This window comes from Erpetoichthys calabaricus, chromosome 5 (assembly GCF_900747795.2).
Source record: "Erpetoichthys calabaricus chromosome 5, fErpCal1.3, whole genome shotgun sequence".
Lineage (NCBI taxonomy): Eukaryota > Metazoa > Chordata > Cladistia > Polypteriformes > Polypteridae > Erpetoichthys > Erpetoichthys calabaricus.
The window spans coordinates 32,416,330-32,436,511 of record NC_041398.2 but is presented as its reverse complement, the minus strand read 5'-3'; the positions used below and the strand labels follow the sequence as shown (position 1 = coordinate 32,436,511).

The 20,182-nt window shown below is 40.2% G+C and overlaps 6 non-coding genes across 6 annotated transcripts in view; all 6 read right to left on the bottom strand.

Moving 5' to 3' along the window:
• Positions 1-16,406: 16,406 nt before the first annotated feature.
• trnal-cag (transfer RNA leucine (anticodon CAG)) lies at positions 16,407-16,488 on the bottom strand. The gene has a single exon. It is a non-coding gene; the product is annotated as a tRNA-Leu (tRNA).
• Positions 16,489-18,872: 2,384 nt separating this feature from the next.
• trnal-cag (transfer RNA leucine (anticodon CAG)) lies at positions 18,873-18,954 on the bottom strand. The gene has a single exon. It is a non-coding gene; the product is annotated as a tRNA-Leu (tRNA).
• Positions 18,955-19,189: 235 nt separating this feature from the next.
• trnal-aag (transfer RNA leucine (anticodon AAG)) lies at positions 19,190-19,271 on the bottom strand. Its single transcript has one exon. It is a non-coding gene; the product is annotated as a tRNA-Leu (tRNA).
• Positions 19,272-19,526: 255 nt separating this feature from the next.
• On the bottom strand, positions 19,527-19,608 carry trnal-uag (transfer RNA leucine (anticodon UAG)). The gene has a single exon. It is a non-coding gene; the product is annotated as a tRNA-Leu (tRNA).
• Positions 19,609-19,814: 206 nt separating this feature from the next.
• Positions 19,815-19,896, bottom strand: trnal-cag (transfer RNA leucine (anticodon CAG)). The gene has a single exon. It is a non-coding gene; the product is annotated as a tRNA-Leu (tRNA).
• Positions 19,897-20,107: 211 nt separating this feature from the next.
• trnal-aag (transfer RNA leucine (anticodon AAG)) overlaps positions 20,108-20,182 on the bottom strand; it is an 82-nt gene continuing 7 nt past the window's right edge. The window contains exon 1 of the tRNA in view: positions 20,108-20,182. This exon is cut by the window's right edge and continues 7 nt beyond it. This is a non-coding gene — a tRNA (tRNA-Leu).

Genomic DNA, 20,182 nt, shown 5'->3' with positions numbered 1-20,182 from the left:
CTTTTTCCAGCTGAGACTTTAAGGTAAAGGCTTTTCTTTCTTTCTGTGATCTTGAAAAGGCCATCCAAGCTTTTACAGCATCTCGTTTGGACTATTGCAGTTCTTTGTATGTAGGTATTGGTCAAGCCCTGTTACGACGCCTACAACTATTCCACAACTTTGTTGTTCGCTTATTGAAGGCTCTCGTAAGTGTGGCCATATTTCACCAATACTGACCTCACTTCATTGGCTTCTGGTCCATTTCAGAATTGATTTTAAAATTCTATTTCTTGTTTTCAAATGTTTGAGTGGATCAGCCCCATCTTGCCTCTTGGAACCTCTTCACTTGTATGTGCCAACAAGATCCCTGTGGTCTACTAGCCCGATGCTTAGTTGTGCCGAGGTCGAGGCTGAAGCAAAGGAGGAATCGGTGTTTGTGGTGGCTGCTCCTTTTCTCTGGAATGGCTCTCCTTATTATATTAGGTCTGCTCCATCACAGGCCATTTTTAAGTCATCATTAAAGTCTTATTTCTTCTTGCTGCCATTTGACCCTGCAAGAGGTTGACATTGTTTGTATATGTTGGCTCACGTACATTCAGGATTATAAATATGTACTGTATATATGGGTATTTTAAGTTTATCTTTTATGTAATGGCTGGTTATTCTTGCAGTTTTGTGATGTGTACATACGGTATATTTGAACTGCTTCTTTTACCCTTTCTTGTACAGCACTTTGGTTCAGTTCTGGCTGCTGTTGTAAATGTGGTTTATAAATAAATATTGCCTTGCCCTGCTTTATAAAACATTATTTTAATACATAACACTAAGACAATGGACTGTAAAGATGAAGTTGGTTTGAAACATTTATTACAAAAAAGTTAAAGAATATATAAAATATAGAACAAGAATTGTAGGTTGTAACTGAACAATGAGGGACATGTATGTTTGTTACATTTTCTCACAAAACTCAGTCATTTTCCTTTTTCCTCTCACGTTAATCTAAAAACAGATGCATGTCTTCCATAAGTGAAAAAAATATGTCTAAAGACATATTCTCTCTCCTCTTCTTCTGGAAATTCAGATAGCAAATCAAATTTCTGAAGGGCCTCCTCAGTGTCGTCTTTGTCCATTGACAGTAATGCAGGGAGTGAGATTCGCCCTCTGAACACGGAAATGTTCTCAGCACACCACTTCTGTGCCTCGGTGAAATGCTGAAGGATTCCATGCTGCTGTAATACATTATATTAAAAAAGAAAGAAAGGAAATTCTTTAAATGGTCATCATAAAGCTCATAGCCTTTTCCTCCACATTTACAAGGAATGTAAGGAAAGTAAAAAAAATAATGTACAGCAAATTTAATCTATTATACATTATTAACATTGCTGCTTTTGATCACAGATTCTACAAGTCTTCAATGTTTCTTACAATACACTATTATTAATACAGCACACAATGCATTTCAAATGTTTTAAGGCCTTTAAGAGTTGTACTAGTACTACAGTTTGTCAGAAGATATAAAATAGGCTTTCAGTCTTTTGGGCTTTGACTCCTACTGCTTAACGATTAACAGTCGGCATCTGAGACAAGCATTAAGTCTTTTTATACATTTTATTCACTACACCACAGGCATTGTAAGCCAGCATCAACAAAATGTAATTTATCTTTCTTATGGAAGTTTATAAAATGATGTGTCTGTACCTGCTCATCAGTGCCCTGTGCTGGATGTTGGAGAAGGGACGCTGATGTTTCTTCTAAAAGTAAAGATCTGAAATCTGCAGAATGCAGTGCTATGGAGCAGAATAGCAAGACATTTGTTCATTTCAGATGTAGTGCCAAGTCTTTACTCTGTCTTCTCATTAATGGCTCAATAAAGTCTAAACCTAAAAACATAGAAAATAATATTTACCTAAGGAAATGTTAAAAAAGAACCAAAAGAATAAGCACAAAAAATGACCCTGTCCTGGCTGTCCATTGTTTCTGTACCTTCTAATTTTTTGTTTGGTTCTTGGCCTTCATTTAGAAGGGCGTTTGCTCGCTCAGTCCGATGTGAGCAGTTACTTCAGTGATTTCAAAAAGAAGCACTAAGTTTATAATGGTAAACATTTGGACTATTCGTCTTTCATTTACAATATGGCTAAGTATATTTGCCATATTGCTGCAGAACTAAATTAGAGTTATTAAAGGAAATTTAAATTTCATTTACCCTTTGGTGCTGGAGTTCTCAAGTAACATTCTACACCAGCTCTTCCACAAAGCCAGCATGTCATTCTAAAGAGGACTGAGCAGAGTCACGTTGTTAAAAGGAGTTTAATGTTACAAAAATATTTATGCAAACCATTATAAACATACATTTAAATGATCTGGATTTTGAAAGGTAGGCATTTCTGCAACTTCAAAACCACTATGGACAGTATGTTGAAATTAAAAAAAAAAACAAATATAATAAAATAAGTTAAACATAACACAAATATCCAACACAAATTGTAGAAGGTGACAAAAATCGGAACCAGCAACCAGATATAATCCTCCCTCTACAAATACTACAATGAAAGGAGAGAGGACTAAAGTTGAGACATAACTCATTAAAACTGAAGGGGGCCTCGAGGATGAAATACAGAGACACCACAAAATGGTCCTTTGGAAACCTGGACACAACATTAAATACAGACATACAAAAAAATGATAGTTACAATATGAAATGGTCATACCATCAACATGGAAATTCCACAGCCATGGCTATTCATTTGGCTTGGAAGGCCCTAATACATCCATCCATCCATTATCCAACCCGCTATATATCCTAACTACAGGGTCACGGGGGTCTGCTGGAGCCAATCCCAGCCCACCGCAGGGCGCACACACACCAAGCACACACCAAGCACACACTAGGGAGGCCCTAATACAAGGGGTAAAAAAATTTAATCAAAGAAAAATATTAAATACTGACATACAATAAACTGTTGACAATGACTTTTAAACAAAAACAACAATGGAATTGGCCACTTGGGACACACCCTGTGTTACATCTGTAAATAGTAAAATCTGCCAAACGACGGAAAATGCTCAGCTTTTTAACCTGTATTTAAAAAAAGTTCCAGTTCAGAAATCTAAACGTCAGTATTGTTTGCAAGCACACACTCTTAGCATACCCTGTATATATACTACCTGCATACTTGACAAAGTGGCCTTCATGACTCTGAAGGTGATGTAGCAGGATGCTGTAGTCTCTGTGCTTTTTACAAAGAGGGCACTTGGATTCATTTGGATATTTAATCAATGTTATCAAAGTTGTTTTTATATTCTCTGCCTTTATGGAGAAATGTGACTGTGGAAATCAAGACAAAAATAATATGTAATACTAATTTGGCAGAAAGCGCTAACGTGCTTTTATAAATAGCTAACTTAACTAAGTTAAGATAAGATATTTAACATACGTTAATGACGACGATAAACATAAATACCTTTCATATTGTACACTAACATTGTAGATTCTCTACATAACATCTCATAAATAAGTGAAAAAGTTAATATAGATGAAATAATAAGATGAAATAATACTGCAAATATTAAAAATAAATAATACAAGAGGTAAAAAATAATTAAAACGATATGCTTAAAATAAGATATGTCAGTAATGACGATAAACAGAGAACACTTGGATTCGCTATACAGTATATAATCGTACATCTCATTAGTTTTGTTTAATGGATCTAAAGTTTCTTTAAATATACTGAGCTTTTTATTCTGTGAGTCCATACCTGGTTCTGTTGTGCCATTGTTCCGTGTCAGAAATCGTTTTCAGCTCCTTTTCTTTTTCGAATTGGAACAACTGTACAGCTGCTCTTCTTCTCTTTCTACGGACTATAGGCGGTTGTGGGGTGGACTGTGGAAGGCAGGAGGCGTGGAAGGCCAAGTCTGCGACCTGCAGCCGGACCCTTCTCCTTAGATTCGGTGCCACCTTTAAAAACACCGTCCGATAAACGTGGAATACTACACGCGAGGCTCATAGCTGAACTGAATGGTGGAACATTTGAAAAAAACAAGAAGGAAACTACTTACCGGTAGGTCCAAACCCCTGTTTAACATCTTTCACTCGCTGTAAACCGTCTCGCGTATAATGCTTACAGTGTATTTGGCTGTTCAATATCCGTCTGCACTGTACTGTGTTGGCGTCCCGGTGAGGCAGTTCTACGGTCATAGCTTGACTGACTCTTGACACACAGTAACTATATAAGAAAGGGAAAAGCAGACTCATTTACTTAGGAGACTGTGCACCTTTAATGTGGGAAATGACATCCGTCACATCGTCTATAACTCTGTGAAGGCCTGTGTGATTGTCAGTGCTGTGGTGTGCTGGGCCAGTAACCTCACTTTAAGAGAGGTCCACAGAATCTACAGGCTAATTAATAAAAGCAAGCTTATTTACGGGACGCACTGTGGACTGGATGGAGATAGTCTTCATTCTCTCTATCTCGACTAAGTGGATGGTCACTATACTGCGCTTCCTCAATCTGACACTCTATTTTTAACTATGAGCCAACAAACGAATTAGCAGAAGTGTGTCAAGAAACACTACTGGGGCTCATGTATGCAGTGCAGTTATTGATATTGGCTTTTCCATTTTCCCCATCCACTTGGAAAGGAACCAATATATTGTATAACTGGAATACCAATGATGACAGTAATTTTAAAGATCTGAATTTCAGTCTCAAAATACCCAGAGGAAAGAGCAGTTCTTCAGGCCATTGCCCCTACAGTTTGTCGTATGCTGTATTGCTAAGCAACTACTTTTAGCAAGGCTCAAATGGAAGTTCTGCTCTGTCTCACTATTTGCAGCACAATTATCCTCTTCATGCACAGTATAAATTTGTAGCAATATGCTATTTGTTTTATACCCTTCACAGCTCTGATTGCCTGGCTGTATATAAACTGCAGTTCACTTTCTAACTCCATGCTATGTTTTCATAACTTAGAGGAGCTGCATCTTCATGTTCTGTATAATTAATTAGCCAAAAGTTGATTAATGTCAGTTCTTTACAGTAATAATGTTCAGATAACTCATGGATGTATTATTTTATACTGTAACATAAACGCATGTCAATTCAGTCTATGGTTATAGAGTGATGCTTACATAATTTCTTTCCTCTTCCATTCATTTCTAGATAACCAATTTTTTACTTCTGTGTGTTTTTCTATGAGCTTCTTGTGCGCATCTTCCTATTCTCTGGAAGTTTGACTCACTTGTACTGGATATCTGACTGGCAGTCAGACGAGAATAAGAGGAAAATATACTAAATACACAAGCTGATGTAACCGCTCTCAAAAATAAAACTGAAATAGTAAAATAATTAATTTAATGTCACACAATGTTTCTCTGTTTTGAGATAGACGGGTTTTGCCAATTCGACAAATGCTTTTCAGAGGTAAATTTTTAAAGTTCAAACCTTTTGTACAGCTTAATCTATCCAAGATGCCTCAATGAAAATTCAACCATCTTCACAAATTTTTTTGATGAAAAAGTGTGCCACATTTCAACAAATTTGGTCTACAGTGGAGCCGAGTTGTTTCACGTGAGAAGTCAGATGCACACAGGCATGAGATGGCTACTGAACTAGATTCTTCTTGCATTATAGGCAGATGGACATAAAAAAATGCTGGTCTAGATGTGTCTTATGCATACATGAGCCCTGATTGACTGCCAACTTCCAGTGAGCCTGGCTCTATTTATCCAAAACTGGACATGGAGAGACTTCCTGTAGACATCAAGGTTTTTCAAGCCTCCTGCCTTCATTTCTGAGGAAGAAAGAGGGAAAGGTGAAAATGACAGCATCAACCTATAACAACGGTGGAACTGCAACTACTTTAAAAGCCCTCAAGATTCCCCTACTCAAGTGTGTGTGACAAGATAGATAGATATTCTATCTATCATATAGTGCCTTTTCTAAAACTGATTGAAGACTTGTAATTAGAGGAAGAATGACCCAAATAGCTGGCATGAGTAATGAGATGTCTCCTTTTGGTATCTCCATGGTCTATTTCCATTTTAACATCTTTGTGTCATCAATAAGGAGTAAGGCAGGAGGCAGACCTGGTTGGAATGCAAGCGGTTTGTTTCAAGCCTATTTATAGTAGACAATCAAGCTAACATGCACATCTTAGAGAAACACCACACAGAACATGCAGACTGTACAGTGGCAGTAATTTGACAATCTTGTTATTTTCTTCTGTTTTCTCCCCTTCTCCATTTGCATACGTTCTTCATTTCTCAAGAGATTTAAAGAGTAAAGTCACTAAGATGGAGTCAGTTAAACCTGCCTCTAAGATTTAGTGGAGATGGATTTGTCACTTCTTTCTTGGTGACCCTCTTGTTTTTAATTGAAGGTGAGAGCTGTAAAAATTGCTTTCCTGTAATGTGAATTTTACTAGGTAAAATTGCAAACACATTTCTGTCCAAACATTTAAATTAATTGAACTTTATTCTTATCCAGGGTGCTGTGGCGATAACATCATGACTGTCTCCCTCAAGTCTGTCTGCATGACTAGGAGAAACTGTCAGCTTAAACTGTAAGGCCAGCAGCTCCATTACCTGTGGCAGCTATAAATCTCTTTCCTGGTATCAGCAGAGAGCAGGAGAAGCTCCAAAACTTCTGATCTACTGGTCAAACACTCTGCAGTCTGGAATCTCAAGTCGTTTCAGTGGCAGTGGCTTAGTACTTGATTACACACGGACCATCAGTAATGTGCAGGCAGAAGACATCGGACATTGCTACTGTCAGCAGGGCTACAGTGCTTCTCTCACACACTGATGCAGAGCCATACAAAAACATCCTTTACATTTGTGTGCAGGTTTTACTTGTGTTTCGGCTGAGAAGTCAATGTGTTTAGAATCAACTGAGAAAGAGAGACCAAGTGTTAAAAAAAAAAAAAAACCTCTGCATATCATAGGTATGAGCAGGACATGTGAAAATTACCCATTCCAGAAAAGTTTAGAAATACTAAAATAACATGCTGACATATTTTAATTATCCAACAGTAGATTATGCAAATGGTAATGTTGTTTACAAGTCAGAAATTGCCTTCGGAGATAGATCTATTAGGCACTATACGATAGATAGATCATCCCCACTGATGTTGGCAGCATCACGCTGTAGGGATGCTACTCTGCAGCACGTACTGGAAAGCCTGTGAGGTTTAAGGGTAAATTAAATGCAACACATTTCCAGAAATTACAGAAGGAAAACCAGACAAGGCCTGTAAGAATTTTTTTTCCTTTTGGGGAATATTTGTTTTTCAGATTGACAATAACCCCATGCTTAAAGTCAAAGCTACACTGGAATTGCTACAAGAATTGCAATGTTAATGTCCTGGAGTGTCTGAGTCGGAGTACAGATCTCAGTCCAGTGGAGAGTTTGTGGCTGGAATTGACAAAGGATGTTCACTCATGATCCTCATGCACTCTGACAGAGCTGGAGCAGGATGAATGTGGTGAAGCTGCAGTGTCCAGATGTGCATAGCTGACAGAGACCTGAGCACACAGACTCTAGGCTGTCATGGCTGCCAAAGGTACAGCTATTAAATACTGACTTGAAGGAGGTGATCTTTTATTTTGAGTTATATATTTGTAATTCGTTTAACATATTTTCTGTCCCTGTGGAGGAATTTGTCATCATAAGGTAGTTTGTCTGACCGGTCTAAAGAGCTGGATTTAGGCTCTAGTCTCTTTGGAGACACGAGTGTAAATCCCAATGTTGCCAGCTAATGCAAGCAGACCATCTCCTTAAAATGTCTGAATGGATGACAAACTCCTCTGGCTCAGGAGGCACGAATGGATGGTTTCTGTTCCCTTTTCTCACATGCGTTAGCAAGTGGAATTGTGTTCAAGTTATGAGATGGATCAAGAGGCACATGGGAAGGGACCTTGATAGCTAATCACTGGCCGGCAGTTGGACAAGATGCCACTGGTTAAAAGCTGGCCAAGGTAAGGCAGGAATGAGGGAGGAGGGTTTCCATACATGGCCCATTGAATCCACCTGACTTCCTCATAGCATAGTGGTTACCTCTGCCCTGACTGGTACTGTGACAGAGCAACCTGAGGTACTGGATTCAGATTCCAGTCTCTCCGGAGACTTGGGTTTGAATCCCACCACTGCACATAGCTTCTGTCTCTAACTGTTCAAGGCAGAAGCTTTTCATGTAAACCTGCAAGAAATGGTTGTGGCCTCATGGCTGGCCTTTGCTTGTTTCGTCAGTATTTTATTCTGTTGTCATGGAGGATTCAGATATAGGCTCCAGCCTCTTTGGCGATGTATGTTTGTATCCCATCATTGCCAGGTGATGCAAGTACCTTCTCTTTAATGTCAGTCTTTTCTAGTTTGGGAGGTGTGAATAGGTGTCTTCTGTTGCTAACACTTGGGAGAAAAGGAAACTGCATGTGGAATTGTGGTCAAGATATGAGATGGATAAAGGGGATTGTGGGGAGGGAGAGAAGCTAGTCATGGTAACCAATGTAAAAGTATTGCTTTTGCATTTGTAATGAAGATGTTCATCTGCTTGTGACAGGGCACAGAATTTTGAGTAGTGTGGCTAAGCATTTTAATGTGCTGGGTGCTGGATTAAAGGTCCAGTCTTTCAGGAAGTGTGGGTTTAAATCCCACCACTGACAGTTTCCGAGGACTTTCCTTGCTTTAAGGCAGAACCTTTTTATGTTATGGCTCCAGTTTATCAGTGGTGCTTTTGATTTTTTTTTTTTGCTTGGATATTTTATGCATGTGGGGCATCTCCTGCATGTCAGTTGCTCATAGAGAGCTTCCATGGCCTTAAAATTGTATTTTGTTGTTGTTGTGCCGTGTGTTGACTTTTTGCGCCATTGGCTAAATATATTATTATTATTATTATTATTATTATTGCTTTTTTTCAGTATGCAGTACATTTTGTATTCTTTTTCCAAATGTATTTCAATTACATGTTGTTGGTTTTTTTTTTTTTTCTTACTTCCTTTTTATTTTAATGGACTGGTCACAACCTTGTATTATATTTCTCCAATGCTAGTCTTCTTAAATGTTAAAAAATTTTAAAGTATGAGTGAACTGCAATTTATTTTAATGCATAACTTTTCCAAAGATGAACATATTACTATCTTGCTAAACTACATGCTTTTTACAGTGCTAGTGTGAAGTTGTGCCATTCTGCTAAATTGTTGATTTTGAAAATTGAAATAATGTACAAAGCAACTTTTGATAGAACATCCGGCTGTGCATTTTCTGCACTGCTTATTCAATTCAGGTTAACAGTGAGCTCATGACAATTTAGCAGCCCTGAGTTTTTATGTGCCATTATTGCATCATTGTCTCACAGAACATGTTTGACTTTCCAATCCACCCAACAAGATGGAGAGACAACCCACACTGGCACAGGAGGAGTGTAAACTGCACAGTGAGAAAGCTTTTTTTAAATTTGACCTCGGTCTGGAACTGTAAAACAGCAGCTTTAACATTTTAATTAGTAACAAATATAAACAGTGGGTAGCGCTGCTGCCTGCAGTTAGGAGACCCGGGTTCACTTCCCAGGTCCTCCCCGCGTGGAGTTTGCATGTTCTCCCCGTGTCTGCGTGGGTTTCCTCCGGGTGCTCAGGTTTCCTCCCACAGTCCAAAGACATGCAGGTTAGGTGCATTGGCGATTCTAAATTGTCCCTAGTGTGTGAGTGTGCGTGCCCTGTGGTGGGCTGGCACCCTGCCCAGGGTTTGTTTCCTGCCTTGCGCCCTGTGTTGGCTGGGATTGGCTCCAGCAGACCCCCCGTGACCCTGTAGTTAGGATATAGCGGGTTGGATAATGGATGGATGGATATAAGCAGGCCTTCAGAATGTTAGTAACATCCTTGATCCATCCTACCAGCATTTTTGTGTTATCAGGAAGGGCAGCCAACCCAAATGAGCCACTAATGACAGATTGTATTATCGTTTTATTCCCCTCTGATTACCCTTATTTCCTTTTTCTAGGTATATGTAGTCATAGTAGGTTTGTTACCAGATTGGTCTTCTTTCACACTTTTTAAAATGAATACACACACACATACATAGATATACACATACACACAAGTACCGTATAAATGGTGTATACAGACAGTTATTCACTAGCCCTTTAACCCACACGAGTCGTATGATAATCACATGCATAGTCTGTCTTTCCCTAGTACTTCAGGAGACATACTTATCATAGGCACAAACAACATACGATATCTTACATATCTCAGACCTAAACATTACTTTTGGTCTCCAAGATTATATTTGAACATACAGAGCCTCAACATCCTTGGCTATAGGTCCTTTATCAGCTAATGAATGTCTTGCTTTAACGCACTGTTCATTATTGGACAGAGCTTTTCGTCCTCCGTTTGATAAACCTTGCAGTTCGAATCATGTGGCACTTTGTTACTGCTCCAGTTGCTCTAATTATTTACCTTATTACTTCAATCACTCCACATATAAAGACAAAGTATAGAAAGGTAAAAGCAACTTGGTAATTATTAAAGAACAATAGTAAGTAATAGAAAATAAGATTGATCATAAAGTCTGGTTATACATAGTCTTATAAAGCTTACCGAAAGAAATTCGAGATGTCAAAGGTGAATGTTTCAGGGTGGCTTTTTGATTCAGCAATTGGCAAAGTGCATGAGTTACATCCTCCAAACATGTCTCGGTCTCTTCTGCTGGTGTCTCCATTCAGAGGAGGCACATTTAACATAAGATTTTACATAGAATGTCATCTTTTCCCGGCCTGTAAACCAATTTAGTAATTCTTACTCCCAAGAATCTCCATCTGTTTTCAGGTTATAAAGTAATCAACACTGCTTGAAGCATCGCCTGGATTTCTACTCCATTTAAATAAATGTTAATGTGATTGATACTGGTACATTTTGGGAAAACGGGATACTTTGTCCTGCCTCATTAAGTGTTAGTTTTCTCAAATAGACAGGATAAACTTATTAGTTTTAATGTGAATACAATTTATTAATAGTCCTTGTAAATTAAGTTCATTTTTAATTGTTGAGCAAAAAAAAAAAAAAAAAAATTAAAATTTAAAATCCATGATACTACACAAATGTAGTGCTCTTCAGTCTGGTTTTGGCTTGAGTGATTCAGTGACATGTCCTTTTTTTTTTTTTTGTTTGTTTTTGTTTTTTTTTGAGAGTCGTACAATTTATACCTAATGGCAGGCAGCACTTCAGTCGCCTCAACCTTAGCGAGATGTACACCACAAACCTCCCCATTGTTGCTCTCTGGGTTTGTGAGTAAAGTTTGCTATAACCTGACAGGAAGTCAAAAGCCACACACGTCTGCACAAGAGGCACTTGTAGATATGCAGATGATCTCTTGATTTAAAAACAAAAAGAAAAAGCACCAGATGTGAGGGAGGCACATAATGAGTTACTGTGCTCCATTGCAAGATCCTCAACTCTTGTACAAATGTACTGGTGTGCATTACTTCACATTTCATACAATCATGTCCAGTGGTTACATTCTTCCCCAACAAGTTGCAGTACATTAAACACTGGCACATACTGCTGGGTTGCTGACTGAAGTACTAGCCAGGCCCAATTCATTAACTTAAAAAGCTTCTTAAAATAAAATATAATCTGATTAGCATCCCTAATAACGTCAACTAAGATAACGTAATAAAAATAAGCAGAGGTAGAAATCCAGATAAATGTGCATCCAAAATTATCTTTATTTATTTTTTTATTTTATTGTAATCACTCAACATTCCATACAAATAGATCAATTTTTACAAAAATAGGATTGAAAACAAATCAACCCCCACCCCTGAGAGAGAGAGCATGGCCAACAGAGTAAAAGTTAAAGCTAGTAAAAAAATAAGAGATGAATTAATAAGTGAATAAAGATAAATGGAGTAGAAAAAGAAATGGGGAGAAAATCTGCTTCCTCAATGCTTTAAAAGCTTACTTGAAAATGATATTGATTAGATCCTGCCAGGTTTTGAAAAAGTTCTGCACAGATCCTCTAAGTGAGAATTTGTTTTTATTCTAGTTTCAAATAATATAAAACATCAGTTATCTACTGACTTGGATTAGGAGAGTTGGGATTCTTCCAGTTGAGCAAGATAAGTCTACGTGCCTGTTGTGACGTGAAATTTTGCACGTAAGTTGATAAATATTTTGTATGTCTTTATTTGTAAATTAGACAAAGCAATGTAATATTAGTGTTACATCATTGATAATAACAGCAATGGTTTGATGGTTTAAGAACCTCTTCCCTCCCTTTTAGGACGGAGTCTCTTTGTAATTTTACGACAGGGTTGGGGGAAGTGCCTCAAACAAGTTTGGTAAATATTTCTCTGCAGGACTCCCAGTCAACCCCCACAAGAATACCAGGCTGCTTAACTGCCCAAGTTTACCTTTACATATGGTAGCAGGTGTGAAGATATTTTCTGTTCCCCCATTCGTCTGAAGTACGGCTGTTTGGAATCGGCTTGTATCAAAAGCCTTTAAGTACCACAACGCCCTATTGGCTGTAGGAGTTGGACAAAAAACACCTATAAATTTGCTTTCTCTCTCTCTCTCTCATCTGATTTAAAGACCATCTCACACCAATGAACTGAAAAGGATAACACAATGAAGAGTACAGCTCGGCAGCCATAATGAGACAGGCATGCGGCCTGTTCTGAAGAAAGCGGACCACAAAATGATGACTTAACTAGAGACATTTTAAGTAACTAACAAATCTGTGTGCTGCCTGAAACTACACATCAACATTTATCAAGTTGTATGGTTGCCAATATTCAAATGTACTTTGCATATTGTTATTATTTATGAATATTACCAACAGTACATTGTTTTAAATTGTAAATTAACTCCTGCTTGTCTTACTACACCTAATTGCCCAAGGTTATAGATGTAGAAGGGAAGGTGTAGAGAAGTTATATGATACAGTACATTATAAACAGTGGTAAGTCTGTGAGATTTGAGGCATTCTGACAAAGGCTACATATTAATAATACAAAAGGGGAAAGTAGAGTAATATATTACTCTACCAAGACAAAACTGTGCCAATAGTGTACCAAAATGATCTTTAACTCAGGGACACACTCGACGGTGGCATGGAGAGTCAATCAGCTACAGTAAGTTCCAGATGTTGCTGCCAGGGTCCTGACAGCCCTATCACCATCAGCCCCTCTCTCTTCATGTGGCTCATGGAAACTGTCAGCTTGTATGGTGTTGGGAGACATTTAGAACTCTCCAGGTAGCTTACAACACTCCACATTACCTGTCCTTATTTACTTTATTTTTCCAGCATACAAGATAAGTGGCATCCTGAGATCAGTGTCCATTCTAAGATGTTTCATGCATGTTAAAAAAAATTTAAAATACGGACACAAATAAATAAACCACAGTCACAAAAAATGAATGCAACAAAATGCAGGGAAATACAGGAGGAAAACCTGTAATTAGAAGGAAAATGATTTGATCTTTGTGATATGGTGAGTTATCCTGCTGAAACTAGCCTTCAGAAGATGGGTACACTGCAGTCATAAAGGTATGGACATGGGCAGCAACAATACTCGGGTAGGCTGTGGCATTTCAATAATGTTTGGTTGGTGCTAAGGGGCCCAAAATGTGCTAAGAAAATATCCACCACACAATTGCACCACCACACCAACCTGACCTGTTGATATAATGTGTGATGGATCCATGCTAGCATGTCATTGATGCCAAATTCTAACCCTACCATTTAAATGTTGCAGCAGAAATAGAGACTCATCATTCCATCTGTTGTCCAATTTTGATGAGCCTGTGTGAATTGTAGCTTTAACTGCTTGTTCTTAAGTGACAGGAATAGGCACCCTTTGTGGTCTCCTACTTTAGCCCATCTGCTTCAAGGTGTGATGTGTTGTGCAGATGCTCTTCTGCATACCTGGTTATTTCAGTTGCTGTTTCCTTTCTATCAGCTCAAACCAGTCTGGCCATTCTCGTCTGACCTTTGGTATCAACAAGGAATTTTTTCCCAGAGACCTGCCCCTCATGGGATATTTTCCCCTTTTTTGGACTATTCTCTGTAAACTCTAGCAATGGTTATGTGTGAAAATCCCAGAATAGCAGCAGTTTCTGAAATATTCAGACCAGCCCACCAGGCACCAATAACCATGCCATATTCAAAATCACTTAAATCGCCTTTCTTCATCATTTTGATGCTCGGTTTGAACTTCAACAGGTTGTCTTGACAATGTCTACAGGCTTAAATGTATGGAGTTGCTTCCTTATAATTGGCTGATTAGATATTTGTTTTGAACAGGTGTACCTCATAAAGTGGCCTGTGAGTGTGTGTATATATCACAAACAGGACTTTGCCCGATACGATGGCGAATTCTGTAAGCCAAGCTTCATTGAAGGACAGGTGTGGGGCAGACTGACTGGCAGGATAATGCCGGACCTCTCGCTGCATCCAAACGGTGCCATCTTTCGCCTTTACGCCTGGTGCAGCAGTGTTGTTCTTATATGTGAGTGGACATTTCTTGTTGGTTAGGGCTTCTGTTCTCGGTCTCTGATGTAGAATCCTCATCTGAGTTCACGTCTGTTATAGCATGTCTTTATGTGAAAACAGCAGTGTCAGATCGGGTGCAGCTTGAACGCAACTGAGAAAATAAAACTGAATTAAAAAAAATAAAAGATAACCTTTACAATCACCATACGTTTACAGCGGCTGTTACAAAGTCAAATCAAATGTATGTTTTTAATGTTTCATAGTAACAATAAGAGCAGCTCACTACTCAAAATGTTTATTTTGTGACACAGGAAGGATCAAACTCGCGACCTTTTGAATAGGAGTACAGCGGTAGGAGTTGCTGACTACCGATGAAGTCGTGACAACAACATACAGTAACCTGATTTCTTTTTCTTCAGTTACAGTCTAGAATAAAAGCGCACTTGTGCTGTTATATTTGTACCATATGTGAAAGTGTTTGATATTTGGACTTCAGTCTTAACACATTATACAGTTCATGTCAAAATTTTGTCTTTAGTAATAAAACATGAAAAAACGTTTGTCTTTTAGGTATGTGTTCAACATTTCTGTCATGCTACACTTAGATAGATCTTTGTAGAGACGGAACACACATGAAATGCATCTGTTCCAATTAATGATATATTGTATTATTTGCACCATACAGCTCTAGGAACCACCTCACTGACAGATAAACAAGACATCAGCTGGGAGAGTGATTTCTGCCGTTTCTGTGGCGGTGAGAGGATGGGATACTAGGCTGCTTGCACTTATCGACACATTTACAACACAAAAGACACTGACGGAGAGGTGCAAACGAATTTAAGGTGGGCCGGATTTGAGTTTTTTTTGTACACTTTGATAATTCTAGTGTTAAAGAGACAGTGTAGTAAAAAATTCAGAGCCCATTAAAAAACATTACATATTGTGCTTTGAACCCACAACACTAAAAAGAACAAAGCTGAAATACAGCACTTTAGAGCACTTGGCCACATTACCTTATGGCAACTGACTCTTCCATTGATAAGAAAATTAAATATCAATGTAGCAAGCCGAGACCAGTCAAAAAGGAAAAGCCATTTCTTGGAGGTTTAGGTGAAAATTTTCTGCCGTCAACAAGCATAGAGAGACAGAGTCGGGGATTGTATCCACACATTTCCTGAGACTAGAACCTGAACCCAGTAAATTAGACTGCTTGGCTATGCTCCCAAACATTAGTTCACGTGTCTTAAATAAACAGTGTGTTTGCATCGAAGATTTGGGGATTTGGTGCCGCTAAAATGACGCTAGTGTATGTGTGTGCTTGCAATCACCTTGTGATGAGCCGAGGCATCATCCAGGGATTATTTCTCACTCGTGCCCAATGGTTGCTGGAATGGACACATCCCTGGATTTAATCAATAAACATCCTTTCCAGAGATATTGCGGTAAGGTGTCATCGGAATTTAATGGGTGTTCTAGGCAGTTAACAACACAGAGAAACCGAACCTGTTCTCACCATGATAATATCTCGCACTGCCACCTGGCGGATTCCTCCAGATTTACGTAAAGTACACGTGCAAGTATAAACACTACAACGCTTGCGTAGGAGGAGCGTCTGCTGCAGCATGCGTTGCGTCGCATGAAGTATAACTCCGGCCAAAGAGACTGGATCCTGAATCCAGCACCTTAGACTTCTCTTCCATGCTACCATACACGGAAAAATTGACCACTCTGTGTCGAGGAAATCAGGTGGATTCAATGGGCCACGTACACAAAGCTTCCTGCCTATTTGTTTTTCCCAAATGCATTCCACAAGGCAGCAACAACAACAACTACAACAACAACAGAAAAAGCAAAACCATCAAGAGAACTTAAGGAGCTTTGTCATTTCCTCCTTTGGCAAGCTTGTTTGATCAAAGTTAACTCCAAAGATGGCAGCGGTGGGATTTGAACCCACATCTCCTGAAAGGCTGGAACCTGAATCCAGCGCCTTAGACTGCTCGGCCACACTACCATACACAGAACAATTGGCCACTCTGTTTTGAGGAAATCAGGTGGATTCAATAGGTTACGTACACAAAACTTCCAGCCTCTTTGTTTTTCCCAAATGCATTCCACAATGCAACAGCAGGGGGGTATTTTCCGTACGTTGCTTAAATCATCCGAGATCAGGTGCCTCATCTTGGATAAATTACTGCCGGTGACACTCATCCGGGATAGGTCGGTTTTTCAAATGCAGCCGTGTATTAGATTAGTCTAGCTGGATCTAATCATACGAGATGAATGTGTGCGCCCGCGCTCAGTGAAAAGCCCATATAGAGTCTAGAAAACATGATCAGCAAGTCTTTGATAGGCTGTAACAAAATGATGAAAGAACGGGCGCATTTTTTTTTCACACACGCGGCGCAAGACCATTTATTCGAAGGACATGAAGAATTTCAAGATTTAATATGCACAAGGGGTAACACTGCAAAAGCAGCCCAGACCAGAAAAGACGGCTGCAAAAAAGTGGCCGTCAAATTAAACTCTAAGTAGTGTGCATTGTACTTACTAAATGTAGTGTTTCATTTCCTATGTGTCAGATTAATTCTTATTTAATATGTCATAATTCCAGATCAAACGTGAGCACAAGGAGAACATGGGAACAGGTTAAAGTGAAGTACAAGAATATACTACAAACTGGTAAATATTGGTATATAACTATTTAAAGAAATGTTGACATAAAGAATCATATATAATATAAAAAACATTAATTTTAAAGCTAATAAGGAGGCAGACAAGCAAAAAACAGGTGGAGGTCCACGCGGTCCAGACCTAACCCCTGCAGAAGAGTTGGCTCTCCAGCAAAATGCCCATCGCCCTGTTTCTGAGGGCATTCCAGGGGGAAGCTCCTCCTCAGAACCAGTGGCAGGATGCAGTGGTCACTTCATTTCAGGTAAAGGATAGTCATTGCATATATTTGTCCTCCATGTGTGCCATAGGTATGTTCCATCTAGCCCTCTTTTTTGTTGGGTCAGTTGCAGGGAATATCATATCCCTTGAACCTGTGTGTGACCAACGAGATATTGACGAAGGTCAAATATTTGATGAAGACACTGTTTGATTATTCATCAGGAGGAGAGGTACACTTTCCAAATAATGTTTGATCAAACTCCACTCTGATCAGTCCCATGTGCCCCGATCACATTTGGAAATCTTGGTAATGAGAATGTTAGGCTGATTGTGGGATTCTTCATGGAACTGTGGATGTTTCAGCCTGTGTGTTACCTACCTGCAATGGCATGAAACGCCTCTTTTATTGTCTGCACACGCAGGTGTCCAGGAAACACTATGAAAACCCGATGGAAATGTTTCAGAGCCAAACAGACTTTATGAATTTCCTGGCAAACTGCACTTTTCGATAGCTGTTCCGCATCGCCTACAGTATATGAAAAAGTGCCGCTTGTAAGAAACCTCAAAGCAATGCCTACTGTCGGTGTGGTTGTGAGACCCCCACTTCGCCGAGTTTGACTTCGAATAGACGGAGCTAATAAATCTTTGAGGTACAATATTCCCCTCGGCTAAAGCGGTATCTGTCGTACAGAATTTCTTATGGGAGCAATAAAGGATCTTGCAGATCGCGCAAAACCCTCTCTATATGAAATTCTCTTCGTATAATTTGCGCACCAATATCAAATGGGGGCGGCACAGTGGTGCAGTGGGTAGCGCTGCTGCCTCGCAGTTGGGAGATCTGGGGGACCTGGGTTCGATTCCCGGGTCATCCCTGCGTGGAGTTTGCATGTTCTCCCCGTGTCTGCGTGGGTTTCCTCCGGGCGCTCCGGTTTCCTCCCACAGTCCAAGGACATGCAGGTTAGGTGGATTGGCGATTCTAAATTGGCCCTAGTGTGTGCTTGGTGTGTGGGTGTGTTTGTGTGTGTGTCCCCTGCGGTGGGTTGGCACCCTGCCCAGGATTGTTTCCTGCCTTGTGCCCTGTGTTGGCGGGACTGGCTCCAGCAGACCCCCGTGACCCTGTGTTCGGATTCAGCGGGTTGGAAAATGGATGGATGGATATCAAATGGTCACTCATTCATGAACGGCGAAGCCATGACTGGATGACTTCTACGCACCGTCACTGATCACGTTTGTAAACTAATCCTTGTTTACGCAGAACAAACCTGCTCGAGCAGGTTTGAGGTTTAAGATGTGTTGCTATGACAACATTTCCAGCAAGAGTTTCGAAAAACCTACAGATCCAGGATCAGGCCAAATCGTCAACAATTACATCCGGCTAAACGAGTAATCCACGTATGAAAAATACCCCCCAGCAGCAACAACAACAACAGAAAAAGCAAAACTATCAAGGGAACTTGGCCGTTTTTTCCTTTGGCAAGTCTGTTTGTTGAAAGTTAACTCCAAAGATGGCAGCGGTGGGATTCGAACCCACGCCTCCTGAGAGACTAGAACCTGAATCCAGCGCCTTAGACCGCTCGGCCACACTACCATACATGGAACACCTGGCCACTCTGTGTTGAGGAAATCAGGTGGATTCAATAGGCTACGTACACAAAACTTCCAGCCTCTTTGTTTTTCCCAAAAGCATTCCACAATGCAACAGCAGCAGCAGCAGCAGCAAACACAACAACAACAACAGAAAAAGCAAAACTATCAAGTGAACTTGGGGAGCTTTGCCGTTTCTTCCTTTGGCAAGTCTGTTTGTTGAAAGTTATCTGCAAAGATGGCAGTGGTGGGATTCGAACCCACGCCTCCTGAGAGACTGGAGCCTTAATCCAGCGCCTTAGACCGCTCGGCCACACTACCGCACTGTTGGAGCTTTCTCACACGCAGCTGAATATCTCTATCACAACCCAGGCACCACTACTACTACACTGCTTACTTGGGCAAGTTAAGAACCAGTGGTTTCTTTTCCAAGTGCACGTCAGTGATTTGTCTTCAGGGGCCCATCCCACAGGCCTCTTGATTAGTGGGCGTCGCATAACCTAACGGCATTTTAAGGCACTAAAGTTTGGGGGAAAAACGACTCTTCTCTTGAAGAGACGCCATTCCTGCATCACCTGGCAGCGGTGGGATTCGAACCCACGCCTCCTGAGAGACTGGAGCCTAAATCCAGCGCCTTAGACCGCTCGGCCACACTACCAAACACGGAAAAAATTGCCACTCATTGTCGTGGAAATCAGATGGATTCATCGGGCCACGTACACAAAACTTACTGTATCTTTGTTTTTCCCAAATGCATTCCACAAGGCAGTACCAACAACAACCACCCCAACCTTCAAGAGAACATATGGAGCTTTGTCATTTCCTCCTTTGGCAAGCTTGTTTGATCAAAGTTAACTCCAAAGATGGCAGCGGTGGGATTCGAACCCACGCCTCCTGAGAGACTGGAACCTGAATCCAGCGCCTTAGACCGCTCGGCCACACTACCATACATGGAACACCTGGCCACTCTGTGTTGAGGAAATCAGGTGGATTCAATAGGCTACGTACACAAAACTTCCAGCCTCTTTGTTTTTCCCAAAAGCATTCCACAATGCAACAGCAGCAGCAGCAGCAGCAACAAAACTATCAAGAGAACTTGGGGAGCTTTGCCGTTTCTTCCTTTGGCAAGTCTGTTTGTTGAAAGTTATCTGCAAAGATGGCAGTGGTGGGATTCGAACCCACGCCTCCTGAGAGACTGGAGCCTTAATCCAGCGCCTTAGACCGCTCGGCCA